Raw genomic sequence first — 23959 nt, forward strand, 5'->3', positions numbered from 1 at the left:
CAATTAACAACAACTAGGGCATGCCCGTACTATATATAAGCTAGGACGTGCCCGTACGTGGGTGCCCGTTCCTTGCCAAAAAAAAAAAAAAAAAAAATTTGTGTAGGGGTGTGTGTGTGTAAACATCCTAGGGCGTGCCCGTACGTGGGTGCAAAAAAACATGCGTGCAAACAACAACAGCAAAAAAAAACTTTGAAACCACGTGGCAGTAACGACCACAGAACCCCCCCCTCTATTTACATGAATGGTTTGGTCCATTCGCAACGACCACAAAACCCCATCCTCTATTTACATGCAATGGTTTGGTCCATTCGCAACGCCAAAGCGAACGGCGAACGGCTAAATCGCCATAGCTCGGTAAGTACTTGTCCGATTAATTTCAAACCTTGAAAAGGCACATCCTCGGGTCCCCAGCAATATACCTGGCAAGTTTAAAGTATATCGGACCCGTGGTTGTCGAGAAGCAGCGGTCACAGACAAACAAACGTACAAACGTACAAACGTACAAACGTACAGAGATTACTGGAATTATAGATAGATGTCGCTGATGTTATGAAAATAACCACGTGACGTGATGTGAGCCTGGAATGTGCTGGAGATCAGGCTCTCGTTCTGCGAAGCTGCGTCATCACGTTTATGACATCACGGGAGCAAGCTCCTCCCTATGACTATGAGCTTACTTTGCGGTTTTTCGCGTTTCTCAAACTTCATCTTCATCAGCAGGAGAGGTAACGTGTCCGTACTCGTTCCTGGGTTAAAGGTTAAAGGATTATCAAGGTATTAATGAGAAATGTTGCACAATGATCCTGTTTGTTTTACTCTGGTAATGAAGGAGTGTGTAGAGAGTGCGATCGGGAAGAGTCGTGTGCTTCGGTGTGGCGTAGAGAGTGCGATCGGGAAGGGTCGTGTGCTTCGGTGTGGAGTGTAGAGAGTGCGATCCGGAAGATCCTTGTGCTTCGGTGTGGTGAAGAGAGTGCGATCGGGAAGGGTGGTGTGCTTCGGTGTGGTGTCGAGAGTGTGATCGGGAAGGATCGTGTGCTTCGGTGTGGTGTCGAGAGTGTGATCGGGAAGGGTCGTGTGCTTCGGTGTGGTGTAGAGTGCGATCGGGAAGGGTCGTGTGCTTCGGTGTGGTGTAGAGTGCAATCGGGAAGGGTCGTGTGCTTCGGTGTGGAGTGTAGAGAGTGCGATCCGGAAGATCCTTGTGCTTCGGTGTGGTGGAGAGAGTGCGATCGGGAAGAGTCGTGTTCTTCGGTGTGGTGTAGAGTGCGATCGGGAAGGGTCGTGTGCTTCGGTGTGGAGTGTAGAGAGTGCGATCCGGAAGATCCTTGTGCTTCGGTGTGGTGGAGAGAGTGCGATCGGGAAGAGTCGTGTGCTTCGGTGTGGAGTAGAGAGTGCTATCGGGAAGGGTCGTGTTGAAGGAGCTCGGGCTCCCACGTCGATCGGAAGAATGGACGCGACAAAAAGCTGGAATTCATCCGAGTTGCTTTAATCAAACCAAACACTCAGGCACTCTGAAAAGCCCGTTTATCGGGCAGCAATATATATACATATTATCCCGGAGCGTTTGCCCAGGAAAAGCGAGAGGGGGCGTGCGGCGTGGCCCAGCGTCCTGGCTGCGGCCTGGCAAGTTGAGGGCGAGCCTGCCCGGGCATGCCCGGGCATGCCTGGGCATCCCGACCGAGGCCTGGCAAGTTGAGCGCGGGCCTGCCCGGGCGTCCTGGACGAGCCCGGCATGGTGATCGCTCCGCGTCCTTGATAGGTGCAAGGCGATTGTGAAAACCCAGCGGTAGCCGCTACAGTGTGCTTCGGTGTGGAGTGTAGAGAGTGCGATCGGGAAAGATCGTGTGCTTCGGTGTGGAGTGTAGAGAGTGCGATCCGGCAGATCCTTGTGCTTCGGTGTGGTGTCGAGAGTGTGATCGGGAAGGGTCGTGTGCTTCGGTGTGGTGTAGAGAATGCGATCGGGAAGGGTCGTGTGCTTCGGTGTGGAGTGTAGAGAGTGGGATCGGGAAAAGTTGTGTGGTTCAGGGAGGAAGAGGAATCACCGACAGCGATCCTGGTTCATTGTCTTTTGATGGTGACGAGGAAGAACCAAAAAGATAAATGTATAATGTGAAGATAACATTTCACGAGGATCGTCCATTTATTCGTTCATGATAACATTACAATGTGAACATGGATAGAGAAAGGAATTAAATTGTGTTCCACAAAAGATGATTCCCGTAATCCAGGACATTCCACCATCTCACAATATGCTTGTTCAGAACTCCATTGCAATCTCAGCACCTTTACGTGTTTAACTATTACAAATTGGTTCAGCTGATGTGGTGAGGGCGGGTAACCGATTGTTGGTCACGTGCTCCCTGGGCGGGTAACCGATGTCCCTCTGGTAGTTGTGTTGGTCACGTGCTCCCTGGGCGAGTAACCAATGTACAGCTGGTAGTTGTGTTGGTCACTTGTTCCCTGAGTGAGTAACCAATGTACATCTGGTAGTTGTGTTAGTCACTTGTTCCCTGAGTGAGTAACCAATGTACAGCTAGTGGTTGTTGGTCACGTGTTCCCTAATTGAGTAACCCATGTACAGCTGGTAGTTGTGTTGGTCACGTGTACCCTGAGTGAGTAACCAATGTACATTTGGTAGTTGTGTTGGTCACGTGTTCCCTGAGTGAGTAACCAATGTACATTTGGTCGTTGTGTTGGTCACTTGTTCCTTGAGTGAGTAACCAATGTACAGCTGGTAGTTGTGTTGGTCACGTGTTCCCTGAGTGAGTAACCAATGTACAGCTGGTAGTTGTGTTGGTCACGTGTTCCCTGAGTGAGTAACCAATGTACATTTGGTAGTTGTGTTGGTCACTTGTTCCCTGAGTGAGTAACCAATGTACATCTGGTAGTTGTGTTGGTCACTTGTTCCCTGAGTGAGTAACCAATGTACAGCTGGTAGTTGTGTTGGTCACGTGTTCCCTAAGTGAGTAACCAATGTACATCTGGTAGTTGTTTGTTCACGTGTTCCTTGAGTGAGTAATCAATGTACATCTGGTAGCTGTATTTGTCATGTGCTCCCTGATCGGGGTTTCCTCCCTAATCTGGGTAAATATAACCAAAATGTGTTGTTCTGGTACAGCACTGGCAAAGGACGAACATCTCGGGGCACTACCTCTTGTGGTTGGGGATGTTAGTTCGGGGTTGTGTTCGGGGCACCAACTCCTGTGGTTGGGGATGTTAGTTAGGGGTGATGTTCGGGGAACGAACTCCTGTGGTTGGGGATGTTAGTTAGGGGTGATGTTCGGGGCACGAACGCCTGTGGTTGGGGATGTTAGTTGGGGGTTATGTTCGGGGCACGAACTCCTGTGAATCGAAACATTCTGGACAGGTTAGGTGTGTAACTAATACAAACGATTGGATTTTGGCGAGGATCCTCCTATGAGATTAAAAAAAAAAATTCAAAAGTGATTCTTCCCCATTGAAAGAGGGGACCAAAACGACCAACAGCATGATATCTCAAAACGTTGTGGACAAGTCATGACCAAATTTGGTGGATGAGTTGTGTAGTTAACGAGAACAAGTTGATCATATTTGGTTTCAGGTCCGAATCCAGATCCTGTGTTTTAGTGCGATGCAAAATGTGAACTGTTCAGCCTGGAGGAGGTATGCGCTCCACCGAGTGTAGTTCTAGTTGAAGAATGCATTTGATATTGTTCATGGGGTTTGGTCGAGTTTGTGGGGTGGATCTGTGGGTGGTGAGGCAGGTTCAGATTGTGGCGTGGATGTGTGTGCGGTGTAGTTCGGGTTGCTATGGGTGCACATTGTGGTTGTGTTTGTGGGGTGGATCTGTGGGTGGTGAGGACCTGTGGGTGGTGAGGCAGGTTCAGATTGTGGCGTGGATGTGTGTGCGGTGTAGTTCGGGTTGCTATGGGTGCACATTGTGGTTGGGTTTGTGGGGTGGATCTGTGGGTGGTGAGGCAGGTTCACATTGTGGCGTGGATGTGTGTGCGGTGTAGTTCGGGTTGCTCTGGGTGCACATTGTGGTTGGGTTTGTGGGGTGGATCTGTGGGTAGTGAGGCAGGTTCAGATTGTGGCGTGGATGTGTGTGCGGTGTAGTTCGGGTTGCTATGGGTGCACATTGTGGTTGTGTTTGTGGGGTGGATCTGTGGGTGGTGAGGCAGGTTCAGATTGTGGCGTGGATGTGTGTGCGGTGTAGTTCGGGTTGCTTTGGGTGCACATTGTGGTTGGGTTTGTGGGGTGGATCTGTGGGTGGTGAGGCAGGTTCAGATTGTGGCGTGGATGTGTGTGCGGTGTAGTTCGGGTTGCTATGGGTGCACATTGTGGTTGGGTTTTGATGCGTCGGCAAGGGATGGGTATTTTATGGTTGGTGCTGAAACGTAAAATGTCAATTCTTCATTCTACAGAAATTTCATCTGTATTTAGTAACCGTTCAGTAAAGCATGTGCATGGCAGGGGAATGAGTAGAAAAGTTTCCCGGTATGTGGAGTAGGGATGAACCATGTATACACGCGGATTCGGAATAGATGGGAAAGTGCATGGCATTGGAAGTGTCGAAGTAATTAAGTTCTTCAAGTTCAGAGTTTGAGTCGTTTATTCATGCGCATGGAGAAACGATTTTAACAACACAAAGGACAAGGAAAAACCACGCACAGTCCTCTTTGTGATCTTGTGCTCGCATCAGAGGGTTGTTATAGCAAAACGATGAATGGGTTCGGGTTAAGTGGGACAACATCTGGTCATAATCAAAGGGTTTCACAGGCACAAGATAAGAAACTGCTTTGTGGCTAGTTTTCCAGGAAAAGGGGAAGGTGGAGACTCGAGGCATTTTGCAATGTTATCCAGAGGTCAACCAATCAGGAGAGCTGGAAAACAACTTAATGACCAGAAGTAGGGTACAGGTGAAGGCAGACATCTGCACACACGTTCCATTGGAAGTAAAATAATGGTTTCTCAAGGCTTCCTGAATTCCCAGCCCAAACTGTCCAAACAAACCCTGGTTTGGGCCAGACAGCCTGGCACCGTCCACTGCAGTTGCAGAATTATTATATACAGGGTGATTGAAAAGTAACTCCCTATTTTAAAATATTTTAAAATATCCGAATTTCAAACAAAACATAATCTGAAAAAAAACCAACACAGGTTAACTTCTCATACATTAAGGAACAAATAATAAAAATTTGAGAAAAATATTGCAATAAATAAATAATCTCTAAATATTTTAAAATAGTGACTTACTTTTCAATCACCCTGTAGATAGTGATCCACGATATGTTTCAATAGGCAGAAGTGAATGTGGTAACTTCTAATCTACTGCATAATCAAATATGGAAATCAAAGGCTGTTTGGGGAAGGGATCAGTTAGTCAGATTCACTATGTTAACAAATATAATTTCGTTCAAAAATTTGGGAGATTAGCAAACGTTTACATTTTTTGGAATCATCAGAGCATGGAGAATCCGAAAATCAATGTTGGCATTTGCACAGACACAGATTTTGGATTTTCAAAATGGCCGCCATAAAATACATATTTTGCGCTATCTCGGCTTCTAGTCAACCTATAAAAGTAATTTAATATGCTAATCCTATGTTTTCTGGGTCAAGGAATCCAATAAATGCCTCAAAATAGTGCTCAGAATTATAGAAAAGCAACAAGCAAAAGTAATTGAAAACCATTGTCTTTATATTTGTGATATAACTGTATTACATATAATACATGTTATTGCAAGTCCTTTGAAGTTATAGGTATGGGTTTATAAAGCAAGAAAGCAGCGTTGTTAGTGTCAGATTGAACTATAAGTCCTATACACAGGATCTACTAGGTCTATACCGTTCAGGAATATGCTTTTACAGATCTTCATCACTGTCCTGAGTGTTATTTTCGCAAAGGTGTCTATGCAAATGCAAACATTAATTTTTGGATTCCTCATGCTCTGAATATTCCAAAAATTTCAACAAAAAAACAGTGAACCTGATGAAGTAGGGACTGTTATTTTATTATTTATGTGTTTTATCATACAACCTGTTGATTCCAGCACAATGAGGCCTTAGATTTTATTTGTGTAATTGAAAGAGTTTTGGCACCAATTAAATATATAATTGTTCACAGTTCCACAGAAGCTGGGCCCCAATGTTGCCCCCAGGTCTGGAGCAGACCTTTGAGAAAGGAGGACACAATATTGCGTAGTTATTTCATTCTTAAATGTTTAGCATAAAGAGTGTTATTTGTGTCGGAGGACTAACGTGTTGGGATATGTCTAGACAGGGTGAAAGGTCACTCCCCCATTTTGTATTGTCTAAAATTGCCTCATTAATCTTAATCTTCATATTGGCTTTTTGCCCTTCGTTAATTTGTCTAAAGTTGCTTTAAATCCCTTACCAGAGATGCATGAATGTGTAATCTGGTGCCCCTGCTATGAAGCGATTCTGACATGCAGGTTCCAGATGGTGAGAAATCCAGACATGACGAAAAGCCAACAGGGCATGCAAAGCCCCATCAAAGGTGCGAAAGTGTCTGAGTTTGGTCGTCCGTTGATTTTGAATCCCCCTCTTGCTGGTCGTCGGTCGATTGGAATCCCCCTCTTGCTGGTCCATCATTGGAATCTTATCCTTGCTTTTGTGGTCCCCCCCCCCCCCCCCAGAATACTCACATGTGACCCAACCCTTTCTGTGTGGCATGCACTGTGGAGATAGATCAGATGAGTGAGAGCTGCAAAGACCTGGGGAACCGGACCACGCAAGCCTCACCCAGAAAAATTCCATTGTCCAGTCTTGTCGAGTCTCTCTTTGTGAAAATACTTGTGGTATGAATGGTTAAGGTCGCGGTTAAGCCAACAAGGTTTCGTGTGCACAGGCAATTTGTGGTGGTGGTTTGATGGGGAGGCAACGGAGATGATTTTTTGTTGGTGTTGGTACTACTAAAATATTAAGTCTTAATTATCCATAAATGTCGAAATGTGCCCCCTTAGCCTCCACCCCCATCCCCCATGCATTTTCATTGTATATACTAGCGTGACTCGGCGCGCTGTCGCACCTCACCACACGTCGTTTCAGAGGGATAGGCATCTTTGCCCATTTTGGTGTCTTTTGGAGCTTCATGGTGTTTTTGGTCTTTAAGGCCATTTCATCTCCAGGGTCTTTTGGATCCTCTGGGCCCTTAAGGGTATTTTGGGTCTTTGGGGTCTTTTGGATCTTTGGTATCTTCAGGGGCTTTTGTCTCTTACTGGTCTTTTGTTTCCTCTGGGTCTTTAAGAGTCTTTGGGGTATTTTGGTTCTTCGGGGTATTTTACCCTTTGAGTACGAGATTTTTTTTTTGATAAAAATACCCCCGGTACGGGATTCATTTGGCATTTTCGTATGGGAATGCAACCACGTACTGACGATCTATTTATAGGTATAGTCGATGACGTATAGTAACGTCATCCGTACACAAACTTTTTTGTGGGTTGCGGCACTGGACATCATCTGTACTCAAAGGTTAAAGGTATTTTGGGTATTTGGAGTCTTCAGGGTCTTTTGGGTCTTTGGAGTGTTTTGGGTCTTCAGGGTCTTTTGAATCCTCTGGGACTTTAAGGGTATTTTGGGTCTTTGGGGTGTTTTGGGTCTTCAGGGTCTTTTTGAGTCTCAGGGCCTTCAAGGGTATTTTGGGTCTTTTGGGTATTTGGGGTGTTTTGGGTCTTCAGGATCTTCAGGATCTTTGGGGTCTTCGGGGTCTTTTGGGACTTTGGGTCCATTTGGGTCTTCAGGGTCTTTTTAAGCCTCAGGGCCTTCAAGGGTATTTTGGGTCTTTGGGGTGTTTTGGTTCTTCAGGACCTCCGGGGTCTTTGTGGTCTTCAGGGTGTTTTTGGTCTTTGGGGTGTTTTTGGTCTCCGGGGGGTGTTTTTGGTCTCCTTTTGGGTCTTTTGGTCTCCGGGGGGTGTTTTCGGTCTCTGGGGGTGTTTTCGGTCTCTGGGGGTGTTTTCGGTCTCCGGGGGGCGTTTTCGGTCTCCGGGGGGCATTTTCGGTCTCGGGGGGGGGGCGTTTTCGGTCTCTGGGGGGCGTTTTCGGTTTCCGGGGGGCGTTTTCGGTCTCCGGGGGGCGTTTTCGGTCTCCGGGGGGGCGTTTTCGGTCTCCGGGGGGCGTTTTCGGTCTCCGAGGGGCGTTTTCGGTCTCCGGGGGGCGTTTTCGGTCTCCGGGGGGTGTTTTCAGTCTCGGGGGGGCGGTGTTTTTTCTCCGGGGCGTGTTTTCAGTCTCCGGGGCGTGTTTTCGGTCTCCGGGGGGCGTTTTCGGTCTCTGGGGGGCGTTTTCGGTCTCTGGGGGGCGTTTTCGGTCTCCGGGGGGCGTTTTCGGTCTCCGGGGGGTGTTTCCGGTCTCCGGGGGGTGTTTTCAGTCTCGGGGGGGGGGGCGGTGTTTTCGGTCTCCGGGGCGTGTTTTCGGTCTCCGGGGCGTGTTTTCGGTCTCCGGGGCGTGTTTTCGGTCTCCGGGGCGTGTTTTCGGTCTCCGGGGCGTGCTTTCGGTCTCCGAGGGGTGCTTTCGGTCTCCGAGGGGTGCTTTCGGTCTTTGATGGATTAGGTTGGATATATATATATATATATATATTTATATATATATATATATATATTTATATAAATATATTGTTACAGACACGACTTTGATGTTAAAGTGGGCCGAGCGGAATGGCCGTCGTGTCCGCACAAATTACCCGACTATACTCGACGTTGACGAAGTCGCGCGATGCTGGCTCAATAAGAAAAAGAAGACACCCGGCTGGATCACAATAACACAATACGACACCAGGGGTTCAGTTCTCAAGACCTCCGGAGGAGGTTATATTAAGGCGGAAGGTTAGATTACAACTACAAGAGGGACAGCATAGAAAGACAAGCACTTAGACACACTCTTATATTAACCCCAACAGACGACAGATAAACGGGACAAAAGGCTGACTCACACGGGGGTTGATGAAAAGGACAACGGGTATCGATGGCTCAAGGTGCACTCTTGGCTCAAGGCAGAATCGACTCGGTCCGGTCCAGAGATGCAGGGAGGTCACAGCGCTCGGAAGGCGACGTTCTTTCTCCAAGCTGAGGCGCATCTGACTCAGCGCTCGCAGGTGGCTTTCCTTCTCCAAGCTGGGTGCGCATCTCTCGTCACATCCGGCGCGGGGCCGCGTATATCCGGCGGGGAGTGACACGCCCTCGGCTCGTTAGCTCCGCCTCGTGGAATCGGCACGTTGCTTCTCATTGGGTGCGTGCGGGGGGGGTTTACCAGGCTCCGCCCTTGACGAGGAGCTGACAAGGAGCCCCTTCGTGGTAACCCCGTGGAGCGCATGGTCTATGGCGCTAATCGAGCCGGTGTGAGGACGCATCCTCCCCCGCTCCGCCGCCATCTCCTCTGTTGTTGTTGTAATTGTTGGGGAAGAAGATGGAAGGAGGTATGGGAAAGGTCCTAAACTCACTACTGATGCCATATAATCACATTCTGGTGCAACGAAGAGTCATAATTAATGGAGACGAGGCCTTAACTGACATAGAATAAGAATAACTAGGAAGATGTCCGAAAGTTGTCTACGTGTGGTGCGGTGGACCTGGGCACGACATTTAATGGGGGAATAAGGGGAAGGTCGGCTCTACTGATTGTTATTTACATGCAATGGGACTAGGGAATGGGGGATTGGGGAAAGTTGGGGAGTATTGGAGAAAATAGGGGAATATTTACAAGCGGATATGGAGGCCAAATTCCATATTCGCAACATTGCACCCTTCTCTACCATCGGGGCGTCCCGACCCGATAAATTTTTACCTACTTTAGTGTGGCACGCAATGTAGTTCCCTCTACTATTAACTCTACCCTGAGTGCGACAGTTTTACAGATATTCACAAATGAGTAAATATGTCCCCCTGCGACGTTGCACCCTTCTCCTCACAGAAACACACCCACAGGATAACCGAATCCGGAAAGAATTCTCAAACTAAACATACAGCCGGTAGGGAGCATTATTTACAAGACTACGCTGCTATTTACACTACGATCCAGGACCTGTTTTTGGAGGAACACATGCAGATGTTATGCATAGAGAGAGAGCGCGCTTGCCAACATCGATACACCAACCCACGAGTGCTCTGTGGCCGACGGCCTTTAATAACGTGCAGAGCACCCTTCCCGAGCATCAACAGCACCACCCCACCACCAATCGGTGCAGTCACCATTGTTCATTGGAATAAAAATAAATTCGACAACCCCTAACCCTGCAGGTGTCTCTTGCTCTTCTTGTGGTGCACTTGGTGGTGTTAACTATTAGTGGTTCACCTGTATGGCATAGGTGCCACGTTGACCCATAGGTCCATCCCCGGGTGGTGCTTGGCCGCAAACGAACTGCGGTCCATTGTGGGTGGCCACAAACATTGCGGTCCATATGGTGTATCGATCCCGGCAGCAAACAGCGAAAGTGCAGGCCCACAACTGCGCAGCCAGCACCTCTCTCTCCTCTCTCTCTACCCCAAAGCCAGATCCTCGGAGGTGGGAGACAAAAGAAGCAGACAAGTGAGTAAGGTGGTAAGGGCGCAAAAGTGCACGCAATGTAAGGTGATGCACCCTGGGGGCACATGGGAACCAGGTGAGACAGGTACGTTCCTATCGTACGCCCCCCCCCCCCACCAGGTAACCTACATGGCCCCTCCCTTACCCCTTACTGTATCCACAAAACACAACACTACCCATAAACATCTACTTTACAAATCAACAAACATCCCTACTGTCTTCCCCGTTCCTCCCATATACCAAATTCGTCTTCTCTCCCTCCTAACCAATCAAATTTGCCATTTTCAACTCTCATCAAAATTTGCCATCTCCAACTCAACATCATAATTTGCCATCTCCAACTCATCATCAGTCCCTCCTAAGGAGGGAGAGATGGAATCACCCCAATGTCTCATCCACGTCGTGATGCGTCTCACCAACCCACACAGCAATTCATCTCCTGCAACAACAAAGAAAACACAGGTGTGGAGTCATCATCATCACCACAGGTAAGTGGCTGCGTATGGTGCGACAGGTTCATCAATCCTAACTATTTCCTAAATGACTTTAACAACTTTACACTACCCGGGGTCTTTCTCCGGCCAAACCATTGGCCCTCTTACACTATGGGTTCTAAAAAACCAATTCCCATTGGCCAAACTGTGGTGCTTTTCAATTTGGGGTCTCACTCCCCCGATTCATCTCCCGGTGCCCTCGTACAATTTCTGGGCTGCGACGTGTACCTCTCCCAGTGGGTCTACCCACCTGCACACCTCCACCACTGTAGTTGCCTCCGAGCTTACCTGCTCCTTACCCTAACCTATCTACCTGGGGAAGGCCCTCTGGCGCTCTCCCCACTCCGTGCCCTCTCTGGCACTGGGCTGCCCGATCCACACCCGGGATCCTCAGGCACCCACTCACAACTACCGGCTCCCAGAGCCCACCTGTGGCCTCACCTGGCCGACATCCTCACAGTGGTGGAGTGCCCAACCAACTACACACACTAACAGGCTACACGCCCAGCCATTTCCACAACACTAATGCACCCATTCACAACACCATTCTGCAACCGCACCACAAATGCCAATATCCAACCACAATTTACCTGCACCCTCTACCTAACACTTACACTACCCGCCCCGGGTACTCGTGAAAGGGGTCCACTCTTCCCCCATCCACACCTTCGCACCATGCACACCACTCCGTACCACTCACTCCAACTCTCTCCACACACCTGTACTTGCACACCTGTGCTCTCACACCTGGTGCCACCTGCACCCTTCTCTCCCCAAGCGCATTCGCGCTGATCCACAACACTCACTACTCATACACTACTCCACACACCTGTCCAGTTGCACACCTGTGCAATCACACCTGTTCAATCCTCACACACACAGCATCATCTCAGCTAACTACTCCCTTCTGAAACTTGCGCTTCCCAGTCGTCCCTTTAACTATTGCGCTCCCTCGTCATTATAATCCACACTAATCTACCTGCGTCCCCACTACAGGTATCAGTCACTAACTAACCTTAACGTTACCTACTGTCATCTTCGCTAGATCCCTACACACAATATCCTAACCCACCCGGGCTAGTTTTCACTGCCATACACCCCATAAACTATAGCTCCTTTGCCCCACCTGTGAGGGATGGTGGATTTGCCATCCCACCACATCGGGGGTCTCTCACTACCAATTTCGCTCGTCCAAATCCAACAAATTAAAAATTTGCCAATCATCTGCCAATCACTGTACCATTACCAATCATCACTCTGCCAATCCTTTGCCAATCATTACCCATCATCTGCCAATCACTACTGCCAATCCCTTGCCAATCGTCAAATTTTGTTTTTCTCTAATTTTGGGTCCAAAACACTAACCTCATCACCCAGTCGACTCACTAATACCTCTCGGTGCGCCAATCCCTGTCCAAAGCCCGGCTTCGTAAAGCCAAGCAATGGATGCTGGTTGTTTTGTGCCAGCGGCTGGATGCGTCCGGCATTCGGGACAGGGACGGGGGCTTACCCGGGCCGAGATCCCACGCACCACCTCGGCGTGGAGCCATCCAATGTCCCGATCTCGACCTGCCGGCACGTCTCAACAAAACGTGGTCGCCATAACGACCCTTCCTATCGGGCTGCCCGCTCCGCCTAGTGGAGCACGGACGCGGCCGTTCAAAGCGAGGCCCGGCACGCACCGAGGGCCTGCTTCGGCTAAAAGTCGCTCTAACCTCTAACCCGTTTAATGTCGATGCTTCACCTGCATGCTTACACCCCGAAGCCCGTTCCTTGCTCACACATCCAGCCGTGCTCATGCTCCTCGTACCTTTCCTTACACACCCAGGCACACCCATTCCACTCACAGCCTTGGTCACACACCTGACCACCGAACACTTTGGCACACATTCGTTGCTCGCACACCTCACCAAAACACCTCTTCGCGCCCCCTCCTCAGTCACCTCCTCTGTGACAATCACAGGTGTGCTCTCATTCGCACACCCAACCACGTGCCTCACCACCAACTCCAGCGTGCATTCCCACTCACGCTCTACCATTCCAGGTGTGCATCCTTCCATCCCAGGTGTACATCCTCGCTCACCTGTCACAACTAACTCACGCTCCATGTCACTCTCACTACTTTCACCTCCATTCCTGACAGCGCACTCACCCTTACTCTTGACAGCACACTCTTTCCCCATGCACCTGTCTGTCACACACCTTTCTCGCGCACACTCTCCCGTTACACCCTCTGTAACACTCACCACAGGTGGACACTCTTCCTTACTTCTGACAGCGCACTCTTTCCTCATGCACCTGTCCGTCACACACCTTTCTCGCGCACACTCTCCCGTTACACCCTCTGTAACACTCACCACAGGTGGACACTCTTCCTTACTTCTGACAGCGCACTCTTTCCTCATGCACCTGTCCGTCACACACCTTTCTCGCGCACACTCTCCCGTTACACCCTCTGTAACACTCACCACACCGCGCTTCCACGTGCTCCCTCGCACACGCGCTACGACCGACTCACTCTCGCCAGCACACTCACTCCTTGGCACGCACTTTTTCCTCACACACCCCAGAGTCGGATTTTCTCGCACACCTCCTTTTTCGCACACCAGACCTGTCGCACACTTCACCAACGGCCTCTCACGAACACCCGGGTCCATCTCGACCCCCAAGCTCCTTAAATCCCCTGGCGCATCATACGCACGACCATATTGGTCACCACTTACACCGGGTCCTCTTTCTCTTCGCTTCTCCTCCATCACCTGCGAATCCCTCATCCGGTTAATGAGCACATCATCACGATCCGAACACAGACTTTGGACCAATTCTTTTACTTCCTCCTTTATCTCTTTCTTATCCTCTCTCCGTCGCTTCTTAATTTCGCTCACCCCTTCTTCCACTTCTTCTAATTTTTGCTTCATCTCCTTCATCTCTTCGTGCGCCCCTTTAAGTTCTTCCTCTAACTCCACTTTATTTTTTTCTATGTGCTCCCGCACCTCCCGCTCTTTAACCTCCATTACCTCTACCACCTTGTCCATTTTCCTCGTCAGGTCCTCATGTACCGTCTGGCACTCTTTTTTAATTACCCCTACGTCCTTTTTCATCTCTTTCTGTGTCGATTTTAAACCCTCTATTACCGCTGTGTTCTTCTTTACCTGGTCCCCCAACTCCTTTTGTCCCACTGTCAGTTGTTCTACTCCCAGCGTCAACTCCTCTATACCACCTTGCAATTTTACAGTCCCCTTTCTCACCTCTTTCTCCATGCGCTCCTTACAGTGCCTCACCTCCTCGCGCACTCCTCCGACCTCCTCACTCACTCCTCTTCTGATCTCCTCTCCCATCACTTGCATCTCCTGCCCAGATGCCACCCTCATCTGCTCCATTTCCTCCCTGTGAGCATCCAGTTTGGTTTCTACCCCCATTCTGACCCCCTCTATCTGCTGCTCCATTTGTTTAACTTCCCTTTCCGCTTGGTCCCTCATGTCCCTCAATTTGCCTTCCATACTGTTTTCTAACCCCTCTAACCCATTTTTCACTCCCTCTATCTGATTCTCCTGGGCAGCCATTCTATTTTCTACCCCCATTAACCCATTTTTCACTTCTTTTATCCCGTTGTCTAACCCCTCAAAATTATTGTCTAACTTCCCAATTTTCTTGTCTAACTCCTCAAAATTATTGTCTAACTTCCCAATTTTCTTGTCTAACTCCTCAAAATTATTGTCTAACTTCTCAATTTTCTTGTCTAACTCCTCAAAATTATTGTCTAACTTCTCACCGGTACCCCTCGCTTCGTCCCTCATTACCCCCATTTGGTTTCCCATTACCCCCATTTGGCCCTCCAATCGCTCACCCTGAGCATCCATCCGGTTCCCCAATTGGTTACTCTGCAGTTTGAGGGACGCCTGCATTTGCGCCATAAATTGCTCCATGAGGACCTGCATCTGGGCCATCCCTCCCACTTGTGCAGCGGGTGCGGCCGCCGTAGCTATGTGCGAGGCGCCATTTCGCGCGTCTGCTACCCCCGCTGTTTCGCTCTCCTCACGTGTCTCAATTTGGTCCTGGACCGACCCTGCTTCACTCTCCCCTACCGGACCCCAGCCGTCTTGATCCGCCATAGCGCGACTTGCAAAATTCGAGTTTCGTAAAACAAAACAAATTTCGGCCGCTCCAAATTTTGACCAAATTTTTTTTTTTTCCTCTATTCGTTTTTTTTTCAAAATTTGGTCGGGCCTCGAATCTCACTCCCGACACCAATTGTTACAGACACGACTTTGATGTTAAAGTGGGCCGAGCGGAATGGCCGTCGTGTCCGCACAAATTACCCGACTATACTCGACGTTGACGAAGTCGCGCGATGCTGGCTCAATAAGAAAAAGAAGACACCCGGCTGGATCACAATAACACAATACGACACCAGGGGTTCAGTTCTCAAGACCTCCGGAGGAGGTTATATTAAGGCGGAAGGTTAGATTACAACTACAAGAGGGACAGCATAGAAAGACAAGCACTTAGACACACTCTTATATTAACCCCAACAGACGACAGATAAACGGGACAAAAGGCTGACTCACACGGGGGTTGATGAAAAGGACAACGGGTATCGATGGCTCAAGGTGCACTCTTGGCTCAAGGCAGAATCGACTCGGTCCGGTCCAGAGATGCAGGGAGGTCACAGCGCTCGGAAGGCGACGTTCTTTCTCCAAGCTGAGGCGCATCTGACTCAGCGCTCGCAGGTGGCTTTCCTTCTCCAAGCTGGGTGCGCATCTCTCGTCACATCCGGCGCGGGGCTGCGTATATCCGGCGGGGAGTGACACGCCCTCGGCTCGTTAGCTCCGCCTCGTGGAATCGGCACGTTGCTTCTCATTGGGTGCGTGCGGGGGGGTTTACCAGGCTCCGCCCTTGACGAGGAGCTGACAAGGAGCCCCTTCGTGGTAACCCCGTGGAGCGCATGGTCTATGGCGCTAATCGAGCCGGTGTGAGGACGCATCCTCCCCCGCTCCGCCGCCATCTCCTCTGTTGTTGTTGTAATTGTTGGGGAAGAAGATGGAAGGAGGTATGGGAAAGGTCCTAAACTCACTACTGATGCCATATAATCACATTCTGGTGCAACGAAGAGTCATAATTAATGGAGACGAGGCCTTAACTGACATAGAATAAGAATAACTAGGAAGATGTCCGAAAGTTGTCTACGTGTGGTGCGGTGGACCTGGGCACGACATTTAATGGGGGAATAAGGGGAAGGTCGGCTCTACTGATTGTTATTTACATGCAATGGGACTAGGGAATGGGGGATTGGGGAAAGTTGGGGAGTATTGGAGAAAATAGGGGAATATTTACAAGCGGATATGGAGGCCAAATTCCATATTCGCAACAATATATATATTTATATAAATATATATATATATTTATATGCAATATATACGAGTATATGATTAATATTCTTATTTGTGTACTTATTCGATGTACTTATTAATCATCCGACAGTTTCATTTTGTGGTTTATCAGATCCTGTTAAAAGCAGATTGATGCTAGATATGATTTTATCACATGCCGAGACCATCGTTTGCTTGGCCCTGGTAAGGTCTGTCCAATGATCCCCTGTTATCGCAACTCTCGCCTTATTTAGAGACCCCCACCTGCACAGTAATGCAGCTTCAGACATGAGGATCCGGCAGGGTCTTTGAAATGCGTGACAATCACGGTCCTTTTGACACGACTCGCCGGATTCGAAGGGCGCAACCGGGACGGTCTGATGACTATAGCAGAATAAAGAACCTGCTTTTCAACGATCTAATGACACCTTTTCACAGAAAATTAATCTATGCCATCCCCAACCCTGACCTCATTCTTCATTCCTCCCCCATCCCCTTATTAATTATACATAATCCAACCATCTTGTTTGCAGGTTACTGTTTCCTCACCTCCTCTCTTCCACTTTTTGTTTGCTAATTCCCTTTGTTTGTGTCCAAACATTGTCCCATTGTCACTATGTTGTCCTTCTACCCTTCATCACCATGCTCTTCCATGAACCTCCAGCTTGTGCAGATAACCGAGTTGATGAATTTCTCACTGAACCCTGATCTTCGTTACTCCATTTGACAATAATCTTTATCCATGTTTATTTACACCCAGTAGTTCAACTATTACCCACAAACCCTCTGTTTTGTGATTCTCTATTCCTATTAAAAGCAAGTGTTTCATTTTGATAATCCAACATGGCAAGCATCACATCCTGTCTATATCAGTGATCCTCGAACCTTTTTATTACATCATCCTTCCTTTAGTCTGTTTAACGTACACACATCCTGTCTGTATCAGTGATCCTCAAACCTTTTTGATTGCATCATCCTTCCTTTAATCTGTTTAATTTACTGTGGAAGTGTAAATTTAACTACCTATGAAAACTGTTGATTGAACAAGCAGTATCCAAAAGAATTGTGTTCAAAACTGCCTGTCTCACAAAGCCAATTGCATTTAAAATCTCTCGCTGTTGGATAAAGAAAGCAGCTGCAAAGCCATGACAGCTGTTACCTGGGCTACACTCATATAAAGAATTGGTTAGGATTTACTATACATGTATTTCATATACTAGTGAGGTACCCGTGCTACACAAGGGTGGGGGGGGGGGGGGGGCAGAAGCAAACAGATAATGCAGAAACGGCAAATTCTAAAGCATGAAACCAATAAATTCCACATTACTGTAGCACCTTCATGTGCACGTTAGACATGGACAGCAAGTTCGTGAAGGACTTCCGTGAAAAACGTACCCATTTGCAAACAAAGAGGTAGGTTTGTTCCATGCCCAGTCAATGGCGAATCTGCATATGGTGATCCGCGAATTCACATTTAGAAAGTAGAAACCATCACGGCATCCGTCATTCACTTGAACTCGATATCTCTTTTTTCATTCCAAACAGCAAAACTTCAATCACAAATTTAATAACAACATAAAAAATAAACTTTTAACAACATTCGTGACATAAACAAATATTTAAATCCTCATGTGAAGTCCCATACGGTTGGGTGAACACAATTACAAATTCAAAATCGTAATTGTATTCACTCAATTCAAATCATCAATTGAAACTTTAACAAAATGATTAACACGATTAACGTTTAACGATTTAAGATTACGATTGAATGATGGTTGCATTTGGGATATTATCAAACCTGCACATTGCGTAATCTGTCCACTTCCGGATTCACTGCAGGTTCCTAATTCTCATCAAAATCGAAACAGTATTTGTAGAATTTCAATAAAAGCCACATCACTGTTCAAATCGGTAAATATATTCCATCGTGTTTGGGAAAATTGGAAAAACAATATAGACTATTTTACTCCAGGGCATCCCAAGATTACTCACCCAAAAAAAATTGTTGCGATCGGTTGAGCCGTTTTTGTGGTACCTTTGAACGGACAGACAGACCGACATTTGGTGAATTATTTTATACTAGTGAGGTACACGTGCTACGCATGGGTGGGAGGCCATAAGCAAACAGACAATGCAGAAACGGTGAATGCTCCTGTAGTATGAAATTGTATGAAAACAATAAATTCCACATTCCTGTAGCACCTTCAGTCACATGTCAGACATGGACAGCAAGTTCGTGAAGGACTTCCATGAAAAACGTACCTGTTCGCAAACAAACAGGTACGTGTGTTCCATTCCCAGTCAATGGCGAATCTGCATTTGGTGAACCACGAATTTCACGTTTAGAACGTAAAACCGTCACTGCATTTCGTCATTCACTTGAACTCGATTTCTCTTTTTTCATTCCAAACAGCATAACTCCTATCACAAATACACATTAATATAATAAACTTTTAACATTCATGACATAAACAAATATTTAAATCATCATGTGAAGTTCCGTACGGGTGGGTAAATACAATTACGAATTCAAAATCGGACTTGTATTCACTCAATTCGATCATCCATTGATACTTTAACAAAATGATAAACACGATTAACGATTAAACATTGCGATTGAATGATGGTTGTATTGGGATATTATCAAATCCGCGCATTGCCGTAATCTGTCCACCTCTGCATTTGTGGCAGGTTTGTAATTCTCATCAAAATCTAAACAGTATTTGTAAAATTTCAATAAAAGCCACATCACTGTTCATATCAGTAAATGTTATTCCATTGTGTTTGTAAAAACTGGAAAATTGGGGAAAAAATTGGAAAAAGGGTACTTTGGGTCCCTATGGGTGGGGCTTCAATTGGGAGGCCCAAATGAAAAGGTAAAATATCAGAAATTGAAGGCTTTTGAATTTTAAACAATTCATATAAACATCCGTTAAATCATCACACGCAAATCATCAAAATCTAAACAGCATCTTACTATAATTCACCAAATGTCCCACAGTGATCGATACACTATGATTGTGGTGATCGTAATCGTGAATCGTGATCGATAATCATGTTCACAATCGCTATGTCTTATGTACTGCCGATACGTGTTTCCTTCAGTTGAAATGGATTAGAATTCTCTCAAGTAGGGATTCAACCCGTGTCCTTATAAAAGGTCTTTGTCCGAGGTCACCGATTCCGATTGGTGCAGTTGTGCAGCGATCGGTGCAGCCGTTTGTGCGGCACCCGGGAAAACAACATCGTCACAATGAAAACATCATCGCAATGAATGTTATGTGAACACGAATGTTATGCGGGAGTCCAAACCTGAGAATGCTGGAGACTAAAGCTGAAATTGGGAAGACTAAATAGCCTATTTTACTCCTGGAGATCTCAGGAGTATCCACCCAAAATATCGTTGCGATCGGTTCAGCAGTTTTTATGGTACCTTCGAATGGACAGACAGACAGGCAGACAGACAGACAGGCAGACAGACAGACAGACAGGCAGACGAACATTTGGTGAATTATAGTAAGATATATATATGTGCAGCATCTGTCCTGTCCTGTGTTGTGTCACTGAACTACTTTCTCAAAGTTTTGTGAAATCGTACCAAACTTCTGGTATGCACATATCTCTCCCGTCGGTATGTCCTAAGGGTATATATATATTTTTAAATAGCAATTAAAAAAAAAAATTCTTTTGGAATTTTTTTGAGAATTTTTTTTTTCCCAACTTCAATTGTTTATCAAATGTGATATCACGTATATTACAAATACATTTGTGCAAAATAATTGTTTGAATTATGATTGGTTTAAACAATGACAAAATGGCAACTCGGGTACAGTCATTTATCTATATAACTACACATCTGGGCAGTGTCTGTGTTGTCACTTAACGCCTCCCTCAAACTTTTGTTTCCGTGGTTGTGAAGTGATTTTAATAACGTTGTGGTTCTTTTGAATCACGTGGTGGTGAGGTATTTTGAATTATGTGGTGGTGAGGTGTTTTTAAATGACGTGGTGGTGAGGTGTTTTAATATCACATGGTGGTGAGGTGTTTTGAATTATGTGGTGGTGAGGTATTTATAATTACGTGGTGGTGAGGTGTTTTTAATTAGGTGGTGGTGAGGTGTTTTGAATTAGTTGGTAATGAGGTGTTTTGAATTATGTGGTGGTGAGGTGTTTTGAATTACTTGGTGGTGAGGTGTTTTTAAATGACGTGGTGGTGAGGTGTTTTTAATTTCGGGGCTGTGAGGTGTTTTTAATTTCGTGGTGGTGAGGTGTTTTTATTACGTGTTTTATGGCTGTGAGGTGTTTTTATTACGTGTTTTATGGCTGTGAGGTGTTTTTAATTTTGTGATGGTGAGGTGTTTTTATTACGTGTTTTATGGCTGTGTGGTGTTTTTATTACGTGTTTTATGGCTGAGGTGTTTTTAATTTCGTGGTGGTGAGGTGTTTTTATTACGTGTTTTATGGCTGTGAGGTGTTTTTAATTTCGTGGTGGTGAGGTGTTTTTATTACGTGTTTTATGGCTGTGAGGTGTTTTTAATTTTGTGGTGGTGAGGTGTTTTTATTACGTGTTTTATGGCTGTGAGGTGTTTTTATTACGTGTTTTATGGCTGTGAGGTATTTTATTTTCGTGATGGTGAGGTGTTTTTATTACGTGTTTTATGGCTGTGAGGTGTTTTTATTACGTGTTTTATGGCTGTGAGGTATTTTATTTTCGTGATGGTGAGGTGTTTTTATTACGTGTTTTATGGCTGTGAGGTGTTTTTAATTTCGTTGTGGTGAGGTGTTTTTATTACGTGTTTTATGGCTGTGAGGTGTTTTTATTACGTGTTTTATGGCTGTGAGGTGTTTTTAATTTCGTTGTGGTGAGGTGTTTTTATTACGTGTTTTATGGCTGTGAGGTGTTTTTATTACGTGCTTGATGGCTATGAGGTGTTTTCAATTTCGTGGTGGTGAGGTCTTTTTAATTTTGTGGTGGTGTGTTTTTATTACGTGTTTTATGGTGGTGAGGTGTTTTGAATTACCTGGTGGTGAGGTGTTTTGAATTACGTGGTGGTGAGGTGTTTTGAATTACATGGTGGTGAGGTGTAGTCGTCGCAAACTTCCAGTCTGCACCTACCCCTCCTCTATTTGTGTGCTGAGGGGTTATTGAAAAAAAAAGATTCAACCTAAATTTTCAACCTAAATTGCCTATAAAAATGTAATATCACAAACACAACAAATACATTTGTGCAAAGTAATTGTTTGTATTATGATTGGTGTAAATCATGATAACACAGCAACTCAGGTACAGTCATTCGCCTCAGCTAAAAGAAGCCCGTTCCTCAGTATATGTCGGGAGGGGAAATCAGGTTTCCACCACAAAGAAGGAGTAACAAGAGTTTTTATTGATCCATCAGGTACGCAGCTGCGGGAAGAGCCGACATATACTGCACAAACGGGCAGCGTGCCTCGTCAGCCCTCCTGGTCAATAGACGGACAGAGGTTCGTTTATATAAGAAAGCATTATCCACAAGATCTCCGCTGAAAGTGAGTTTGAACAAAGGAAATCAGCGGCTTAATCCCCCCTCCCGGCATCCCTTCCTGTGGCTCCGAGGGAGTGGAGCTTAAGAGTCTTATCTGGCGGAGCAGACGTTTCTCAAACATGGCCGGAGGTTGTATTTCACAAGTCGGAGTATCCGGCCTTTGATTTAGTTACATTCCTGACCCGGTTAGATTGTAAACATGTTCAAAGCAAGGATGAGAATAACAGGCTTGAATTCAGCACGTATGAGAAAGCGAGCATTCTCATTTGAAATATAAATGGTGAAGCAAACATCTCTTATTAACTACAAAATAACAGTTATACTTAAGCTTATAACAGAGGTTTGTACAACAACAAACTCAGTGACCGACATATATATATATATATATATATATATATATATATATATATATAAGCCTGAATAAATAAGTTCGGAGAACACTTTTGTTAAATGAAGGCCTTCTGGTGCCAGGGAGTCTGAGATGGGGAAGATTGGGAGACTTTTTATCATTAACACCCCTTGAGAGAAGCTCTGTTCTATACCGGCATCTGGACATTTTGATGCCTCTGCCCAGAAGGTGGGAGCGGAGGCGTTATATTTTCTGGTTGTCCGTCAATCTGTCTGTACAGGGTAAACCTCGTTTTTCTCAGCAACCACATGTCTGATTGAGACTAAACCTTTAGGGGAGGATTGACACTCATGCAGAATGTTTTTATGATAATTGTGATTTTATAAGTCACGTAGTATGGCAGCCATCTTGGAACAAACCCAAATAAATTTGGTTTAAAATCCTCGGAAACTGGCCAATGTAAAAAATTTGAAACTTGCCACTTTGTCAAGTACTCCCAATGGGGAACAAAAGCATGATAATGATGACATTATCGGTGAAGTGGTATACCAGCAAAAAATGTTTTCATCAAATTTCTTATCCTAAAAATCTGAAATTGCATGCACATGATCTATGACACATTTGTATTGAAATATTAAATTTATGACATCATAGGTCACATGGGTTTGGCATCCATATTGGATTTAACCTAAAACCCTTAAAAAAAACCTTCTCCCAAACCGCTAAATCAATTGACCTGAAACGTTACGTGTGTCATTGACTAGGCATGGCGATTAAAAGATGACCACGAAAACGTCATTGGTCACATGGTTTGGCGGCCATCATGGAAAGAAAAACATGCATGATGTCATCGTGTCCCTGAGCCTCTCCAATCCCCTATCCCTCTTCTCCACCCTCTCCTTTGAGTATCCCAGAACCCATGATCCCCCCCCCCCTCTCCTTATTTCTTTTTCTCTATTCCCTTTATAAAGATGTGTTTGAATGCTGAAAATTCAGAGGTGCTTGGCTGTGTGCTGTTGTTCATTCCTGTGTGTTGGTTCGTATTTATTTTACTGTAACCAAGTCGAAGTGATCTTTCCGAGTAATAAACCTTTATTAGTCAACCAGGAGAGGACATTTAATTCTTCCTCGACAGTACACACATGTCTTGTCCTGTTCCTGAATGCCATGTACAGCCACGCTGCTCCCACAGAGGGACCAAATGTTAATAGTGCTCTCTCTGGTCCACACAGCACCAATGTACACAAATGTCGCCCATCTGAGATCATTTTCAGATTTCGTATTGAATTATTCTAATCTAATCGTTTATTGCCTTCTGTCGTCAAATTATCCATTTTATTTTATGTCGAGACAATGACACAACCAAGATAAGAAAACTCTTTCACACATTCAATCTCCACCCCCCTGCATGTCGGGTTGAAATGTCCATTGTACCAATGTGATGATACCAGGTGTACCTTTAGAGCTTCGTTTTACTCAAACTCTCATTCAGTCATAGATCAGATGTTTCCCTCATGAAATCTCATTATAATCTCTGTTTCTGTGTTTGTCGACACAAGTACATTGCCATGAGAAACCTGGCACTCTGTTCTGTTCCCTGTGTTTGTGATTAGTTTGGAGCGCATCTTCTGATTGGCTTCTTATCCAGTTTGTAGTTTTTCATTTTGTACCCTGAATGATTATTTCAAATCTAAATGTTCTTTTATTTTAA

At 45.9% G+C, this 23959-nt stretch overlaps 1 protein-coding gene and 1 long non-coding RNA gene across 5 annotated transcripts in view; both read left to right on the plus strand.

Annotated features, from left to right (window-relative positions):
* LOC144888188 (tripartite motif-containing protein 14-like) overlaps window positions 1-23959 on the plus strand; it is an 84642-nt gene that overhangs the window by 391 nt on the left and 60292 nt on the right. Inside the window, exons 1-2 of one of the 4 annotated variants that reach the window (XM_078770729.1) lie at window positions 670-1223; window positions 1263-1786. The exons of 1 other annotated variant lie outside the window; for it this stretch is intronic. The gene's annotated coding sequence lies outside the window, so the exon portion shown is untranslated. Of the gene's footprint in view, window positions 1-307; window positions 1224-1262; window positions 1787-23959 lie in introns of those variants that run through there. 2 more of the 4 variants (XM_078770728.1, XM_078770731.1) reach the window with 2 other exon arrangements.
* Window positions 1-23959, plus strand: part of LOC137418135 (uncharacterized) — a 92466-nt gene that overhangs the window by 387 nt on the left and 68120 nt on the right. The gene's annotated exons all lie outside the window — the stretch shown is intronic.

Source organism: Myxine glutinosa, chromosome 1, assembly GCF_964187855.1.
Source record: "Myxine glutinosa chromosome 1, kmMyxGlut1.1, whole genome shotgun sequence".
Lineage (NCBI taxonomy): Eukaryota > Metazoa > Chordata > Myxini > Myxiniformes > Myxinidae > Myxine > Myxine glutinosa.